At 41.3% G+C, this 8,053-nt stretch overlaps 1 non-coding gene and 1 pseudogene across 1 annotated transcript; one reads left to right on the top strand and one right to left on the bottom strand.

Moving 5' to 3' along the window:
• Positions 1-1,228: 1,228 nt before the first annotated feature.
• Positions 1,229-6,893, top strand: LOC127333505 (uncharacterized; annotated as a pseudogene).
• LOC127337836 (small nucleolar RNA R71) lies at positions 2,935-3,041 on the bottom strand. Its single transcript, XR_007874141.1, has one exon. It is a non-coding gene; the product is annotated as a small nucleolar RNA R71 (small nucleolar RNA).
• Positions 6,894-8,053: the final 1,160 nt, after the last annotated feature.

Here is an 8,053-nt window from a genome sequence, read left to right as displayed (position 1 = left end):
ATTAAATCTCATAGTAATCATCATTGATATGTATTGAATCTTTATTTGTCAATTGCCCACCTGTAATTTGTTCACCCAGCATGTTAGTTATCTTATTGGAGAGACACCACTAGTGAACTGTGGACCCCGGTCCATTCTTTTACATCTGAATACAATCTACTGCAATCATTGTTCTTTACTGTTCTTTGCAAACAAACATCATCTTCCACTCGATATGTTTAATCCTTTGTTTTCAGCAAGCCGGTGAGATTGACAACCTCACTGTTACGTTGGGGCAAAGTATCTTGATTGTGTTGTGCAGGTTCCACGTTGGCGCCGGTTTCACTGGTGTTGCGCCGCACTACACTCCTCCACCAACAACCTTCATGTGCTTCTTGGCTCCTACTGGTTCGATAACCTTGGTTTCATAGTGAGGGAAACTTGCTTCTATACGCATCATACCTTCCACTTGGGGTTCCCAACGGACGTGTGCTTCGCGCGTATCAGTCTCAACTATCGAACTAATGAATCGGCTTGTGGGCAAGCAACTATTCTTGAGGAAAATGCTAGGTTGACAAAGGAACTAGCCAAGTTCACCACCGCCAAGAATAAGATGGGATTGGATGACCTTTTGAGTAAGCAAAGGTCAAACAATCAAAAGCATGGACTTGGGTATGCTCCCAAGCCCTACAAGAAGAACATCTACAAGAAGGAGAAGCCCGCTCAAGAGAAGAACAAGAAGGTCACTAATGTTGGCAAAGCCTCAAAGGGCAAAGCCACTAGTGGTGACCGCACGGGACCTAACAATCACTATGAACTATTTGTTGATTACTATGGTGATGTTTATGCTAACTATGTTGGCCCTCGTAATGGCTATGCTTATAGAGGATACTCAATTTGGGTACCAAAAGATATTGTTGCCATTACAAAGGAACCCATTAATCGATGGGTTCCTAAATCTTCTACTTGATTTTGTAGGGGTTGATATACATCATGTATATACCTTCCGTTTAAGGATTTTCTCATATGATCATGAATACTTTTTGGCCTTTATTACATTTTACTTGGACATAATTGATCATTGTCTACCAAAAGAAAGGTTTAACTATTCAGTGCTCATACTTTGCACGAATTGGCGAAAAGGCCCTAAAACACTCCTATTACTTGATTACTCCTGGATGGTGTGTTGAAGCGGATGAACATATGGACCAACTTGTGCAAAGTGGAGAGGAATTAAGGGGACCAAATACAAAACTACCAGATCAGATCGGGAGGCTTTTTTCCCTGGAGAAAAGACGTGCACTTCTATCCGGAATCCCCCGCTTCTTCTCCACAACCGACCGTCGTTGCGGCCAAGCGGGCGTGGAGGCGTGCCACCGAGTCACCTCACAAGCCCATAGATCATCCCTGGCTCTACGACACCTACTGCTCTTCACCAACGAACTAGCAAAGACGGCGGAAACTAGAAGCTCTTCTTCTTCCTGTGTCCCTTGCTACTGCGACTCATCTCCGTCAGCGATTCGGCGATGACGCGGGCGTCCCGCGCTAAACTGTTGCAGGTCTACGACCTCACCAACTCCAACCTCAACGATTTCCTCTTCAACAGCCTGAAGTTCGATCTGGGTAGATCTGAATCAAATTCTATCCCCTGTTCCCCTCTTTAATTCTGCAAATTCCTGTGAACTACTACCGTGCAGTGACTTGTTTGTTCAGTTTGAGACTGATGCGTGTATGGATACATGAGTTTTGCTGATCTATGAGCACTAGACCAAGTCCTATAACAACATGTTTCTGTTGGTGTGTGTACGTACCAGTTAAATATTGTTACTTCTGTGTTGCTCATTGAACATAACCGTATCTAGTTTCTAGCTAATGATGTGTACTTGTTTGTTGAACCTTCATCTCGTGTGCCGCACATGATGCAGAAACGTGGATACTTTCAGTCATTTAGACGTATGTGCTTGTAATGTGCGCTGTCCATGTCCTATATACTGCTTGTATCCCAGTCTTTGGTGTATGCTAGTTCTTGCTAGTGCTTGTGTTTCTTTAAACAATAGTTCAGTTCAGTGTTAATTTGTAAAACGAAAATCACGAAAACATCATTCAGTTTACTGGTTAGTCTATATTCAGTTTACTTGCAAATTCACCCTTACTTGGTTACCTAGATTTAGCCGAGCATAATTGCCGTCGCCTAGTCTCTGAGGAGAACACAACTTGCTGTTTATTAGGCAAATAATTGCACTATATTACAGTTGATCAAATTGGCGCCGTTGCCGGGGACTAGCGTCGAGTGTTTGTGTTAAGTTAAAGACTAGGTTTAGTGTAGTTTCAAATTTAGAATTTCTCTCTCAATTCTCTTTCTCTGTTTGTGTTACCTTTCTATTTCTCGTTGCTTCGGCTTATAAGGGCACTAACCTTCTCACTGTGAAGGTTGTTTTAGTTGATGTTTCAGGATTTTATACAGGAATATTGTTTATGTTACACAGCTTGAGTGATTTGTTGCCTTACGACCCTGAGATTGAGAGAACACTGAGAAAGAGAAGAAAAGAGAATTGCAGTAAGTCTGACAAGATGGTCAACGGAGCAGATCCAAAAACCTTGCGGGATCTATGGATTCCCATCAATCAGAATGCAGGATCAAGCACAGTTCAGCCGACGATTCAGGCTAATAATTTTGAACTCAAACCAACCCTTATCAACATGGTTCAGCAAACAATATTCAGTGGTGCTGCAACCGAAGATTCTCATGAGCACATCACCAACTTCCTTGAGTATTGCAACACATTGAAGTGCAATGGTGTGCCCCCTGAAGCTATCAAGTTGTCCTTGTTCCCATTTTCAGTCAGAGATGGAGCAAAATCATGGTTTCATTCTCTTCCTATTCAGTTCAAAGATACCTGGGAGCATCTGGTATAGGCACTTTTTGAGAGATATTTTCCTCCAACTAAAGCAGCAGAGTATAGGGACAAGATAACCAGGTTTGCACAATATGATGGAGAGAGCCTCTATGAAGCATGGCATAGGTTTCAGGAATTGATTCGTATGTGTCATCACCATGGCCTTGAGAAGTGGTTGTTGTTTCAGACATTTTACAAAGGTTTGACCCATCAAACAAGAAGCTCTATCGATTCTGCAGCTGGAGGTGGAATAATGCACAAGACATTAGATGAAGCTTTTGAGCTGATCGAAAATATGGCATCTCATAATTTTTCCTGGTCCATTGAAAGGTCTGTAGCACCTCAGAATCCTGGTAAACATCAGTTGAGTGCCAGTGATAGTTTAGCTGCTCAGGTAGAAGTGTTGAACAAGCAAATGGCCAGGTTATTATCTCAAGGAAAATCTTCATCCATTGCTGCTGTACAAGACACTCAGGGATGCCAAATCTCTGGACAAACCGGGCACCAAATTGAAGAATGCTCAGTATTTACAGTGGATCAAACAACAGCTGAAGTAAATTATTCTCAGAACCAAGGGCCTTATTCTGCTGGATATAATCCTCAATGGAGAAACCATCCTAATTTGTCATACAAGAATAATCAACCTCAACAACAATTTCAGGGGAATTCAAGTAATCAGAATTACAAGAGCATACTCATAGCCAACAATTCAACAAGCAACATGTTAGCCAAGGGAGTAGCTCTCAAGGCATGGAAGAGATAATCAAGATCCAGATGGACTTGATGAACAAAATGAGTAATGAAATGGGAAATATGCAAGATTCAGTCAAGAAACTGTCGTCCACAATGGAAAGCTTTGTGGCATTTCAGACAGCAAATCAAAAAGAAGCAAGGCTTCCCTCTCAAACTGAAGCTAATCCTATACAATGTGGAGCTGTAACTGTTAGTACAACCAGTGAAGTGAGTGGAGTGACCACACGAGCAGGAAGGTCTACGACTGTTTTCGACAAGCAATTAGAGAAGACAGGGATCTTGCCAAAGCCATATGTAACACCACCATTAAGAAAGAATTCCAATGAGGGTGAAATTCAACCTAGATCAGTAAAAGAGACAGAGAAGGACATAGCTCCAAAATCGAACACCTTGCCAGTTAAGATTGGTAATCCCCCAATGAACAATACAAAGGAAGCAGCAACATCTTCCACCATACTACCCGAAGCAATCCAAATGAACAAAGTACCATTCCCTGATAGATTTGAGAAAAGCAAGGAAGACAAGCAATTCAACAAATTTCTTCAAATAATGAAAGATGTACAAGTCACTATTCCGGTGCTTGATGCAGTCCTTCATGTGCCTATGTACGCCAAGTTTTTCAAGGATTTAATGAGCAAGAAAAGAAGCATTGATGCGGCAGAAGTTGTTACACTAACAAAAGAATGCAGCGCAGTCATCCAGAACACCTTACCTAAGAAACTTGAAGACCCAGGGAGCTTCTGCATTCCATGCTTAATTGGAAGTAGAGTATTCAATGCACTGTGTGACCTTGGCTCAAGTGTGAGTGTGTTGCCTCATTCTGTTAGCCAAATGATGCCCTTAGGGGATCTTAAAGAGACAAATATGACATTGCAATTGGCGGACAGGACATACAGGAAACCTGAAGGGATACTAACAGATATTCTAGTAGTGGTTGGTAAGTTTGCATACCCAGTTGATTTTGTGGTCTTGGAAATGGAGGACAATGCTCAGGCAATCATTTTGGGAAGGCCATTTTTGGCAACAATAGGAGCTTTGATCGATGTGAGAGGAGCTTCCTTAACTTTAATGTTTGGTGAAGAGAAGGTCGTTTTCGACATGAGACACTCCACACATATACCTCAAGGAAAAGAATTATGCCAAAGGATAGACACAATTTATCAATGCATTTCTCAAGAATATGAAGGGGTCAAGGAATTCTCTACACCCACTAGTAAGATGATCAAAACCAATGAGATGCAGGATATAGTACCTTTGTATGGAATCACTAAAGTTGCAGATGAAAATGGCAAAGAAATTCCAAAACAAGATGTGGAGATCCAAGTTGAGCTTAAGCAACTTCCTTCCCATCTCAAATATTATTTCCTTAACAGAAACGGAAACCATCCAGTAATTGTCAGCACAGATCTGACTGAGGAACAAGTGCAACAGTTGTTGCATGTATTGGAAAAATACAGAAAAGTCATTGGATACTCTATCGCAGATATGATTGGCATTAGTCCTTCAATTTGCACTCATAGAATCTTCCTTGAAGATGGATGCAAACCTACAAGAGAACATCAGAGAAGGCTCAATCCCACTCTTCAAGATGTGGTTAAGAAACAAATTTTGAAGTTGCTAACTGCAAAAATTATTTATCCCATTTCCGACAGTGAGTGGGTTAGCCCGATCCATGTTGTACCAAAAAAAAGGAGGGATAACAGTTGTTGAAAATGATCATTGTGAGTTAATACCAACAAGAATTGTTAATGGTTGGAGGATGTGCACCGATTTTAGGAAGCTGAATAAAGCAACAAGGAAGGATCATTTTCCTTTGCCTTTTATGGATCAGATGCTGGAAAGGTTAGCTGGAAAGAAATATTTTTGCTACCTAGATGGATATTCAGGCTTCCTTCAAATACCTATTCATCCCGAAGATCAAGAAAAGACAACATTTACTTGCCCTTATGGTACGTTTGCATACAGGAGATTGCCATTTGGTCTGTGTAATGCCCAGGAACATTCCAGCGTTGTATGACCGCTATGTTCTCTTATATGACTGAAAGCATAATGGAAATCTTCATGGATGACTTCACTGTGTATGGGGAAGGTTTTCACACTTAACTGGCTAATCTTGAAAGGGTTCTCCAAAGATGCTTGGAGAATAACTTGGTGCTCAATTGGGAGAAATGTCACTTCTTAGTGAGAGAGGGCATTGTCCTCGGTCATCTGATTTCTGAAAGAGGGATTGAAGTTGACAAAGCAAAAGTTGAAATTATAGCCAAGTTACCAAAACCACTAAATGTTAAAGGAGTCAGAAGTTTCTTGGGCCATGCGGGATTTTACAGGAGATTCATTAAGGATTTTGCAAAAATCACCAAGCCATTGACAAATCTGCTCAACAATGATGTGCCATTTAAATTCGATGAGCATTGTGCTTATGCCTTCAACGAAATTAAATTGGCATTGGTATCTGCACCCATTGTGCAACCCCCAGACTGGAACCTTCCGTTCGAAATGATGTGTGATGCTAGCGACTATGATGTTGGTGCCGTGTTAGGCCAGAGAAAGGAAAGAGGACTTCATGTGATTTCTTATGCAAGCAAGACTGTCGACAATGCTCAAGAAAACTACACCACCACCGAAAAAGAATTGCTAGCAATAGTTTACGCATTTGACAAATTCATATCATACCTGGTGGGAACTAAATGCATTGTGTTTACTGACCATGCAGCCATCCGGTATTTGCTCAGCAAGAAGGAAGCAAAACCCAGACTAATAAGGTGGATCTTGTTACTACAAGAATTTGATATAGAAATCAGAGATAAGAAGGGAGTTGAAAACCTTGATGCAGACCATCTATCAAGAATTGAAAGCACTGAATCAGATCTTGTACCAATCAATGACTCTATTCCTGGCGAGCAGCTATGTGAAATTTCACAGATAAAGGGAAAGTCACCTTGGTATGCTGACCTTGTTAATTTCCTTGTCTGTGATATTATCCCTCATTCAACAACTAAACAACAGAAGAAAAAGTTCAGAAATGAAGCTGGGAATTATTTTTGGGACGAGCCTCATCTTTACAAGCATTGCGATGATGGTATCTTGAGAAGGTGCTTGCCTGAGAATGAAGTATCTATCATTGCCATTCTTCTTCCTATGGAGGGCACGCTAGTACAGCAAAAACTCAAGCTAAGGTTTTACAAGCCAGTTTCTTCTGGCCAACTATCTTCAGAGATGTTCATGATTTTGTTAGGGCATGTGATGCTTGTCAGAGGACAATAAAAATGTCAAGGAGACATGAAATGCCGCAGCAAGTTATTTTGGAAGTGGAGCTCTTCGATGTCTGGGGGATTGACTATGTAGGACCATTACCATCATCACAAGGTTACAAGCATATTTTGGTAGCTGTTGACTATGTTTCCATATGGATTGAGGCAATACCAACAGTACATGTTGATTCCAGGTCTGTTTGCAAAATGCTCAAACAGACCATTTTTCCAAGGTTTGGTATACCAAGGGTTGTGATCAGTGACGGAGGAGCACACTTCAATAATGCCCAACTTCAGAATCTTTTTAAGAAGTCTGGGGTTCACAATCACAGGGTCACTACCCCCTACCCCCTACCATCCTCAAGCAAATGGTCAGGTAGAATTATCCAACAGAGAAATTAAGCAGATTCTCGAGAAAGTGGTTTCAAAATCTAGGACGGATTGGGCAGACAAGTTATCTGACACCTTATGGGCATACAGGACAGCCTATAAGACTCCTATAGGTATGTCTCCATTCAGATTGGTGTATGGTAAAGCATGCCATCTTCCAGTTGAACTTGAGCACAAGGCGCATTGGGCTGTGAGAACACTTAACATGGACATTGATGCAGCTGGAACCAGAGGAAGCTGCAGCTTAGTGAACTTGATGAGATAAGACATGATGCGTATATATGAAAGTTCAAGGATATACAAAGAAAAGAAGAAGAAGATACATGACAAACATATTTTGAGAAGAGAATTCTTTCCGGGAGACACAGTGTTGGTGTATGACTCTAGGTTCCATTTGTTTCCTGGGAAATTCAAGTCGAGATGGTTTGGGCCTTGCATTGTCAGAAAAGTTTTACCCAGTGGAGCAGTAGAGGTTCCGAGCCCATCACAGGGCAATTTCACAGTCAATGGACAATGTCTGAAATAGTACCTTGCTGGGGAAAAGATTTCAGAAATTGAGGAAGAGGAGTTACCGAGTTGTCAGCAGAAGGAAGTATGATTCATCCAACATCTTGGTCCAGCTAATGACCGTAAACAAGCGCTGTCCAGGAGGCAACCTGGAGCTAATTTTTTCTTTTTCTTTTTCTTTTTTTAGCCTTGTTCAGAAGATATCACAATCTAGGAAGGGAGCTTGAAGATCAGAAGTTCATCATCAAAAAAAAACGTGAGCGATATTACTTCCTT

The sequence above is a fragment of the Lolium perenne genome, chromosome 2 (genome assembly GCF_019359855.2).
Source record: "Lolium perenne isolate Kyuss_39 chromosome 2, Kyuss_2.0, whole genome shotgun sequence".
NCBI classification, from domain to species: domain Eukaryota; kingdom Viridiplantae; phylum Streptophyta; class Magnoliopsida; order Poales; family Poaceae; genus Lolium; species Lolium perenne.
Note: the sequence above shows the minus strand (reverse complement) of the source record. Positions and strands in the feature narration are given on the sequence as shown.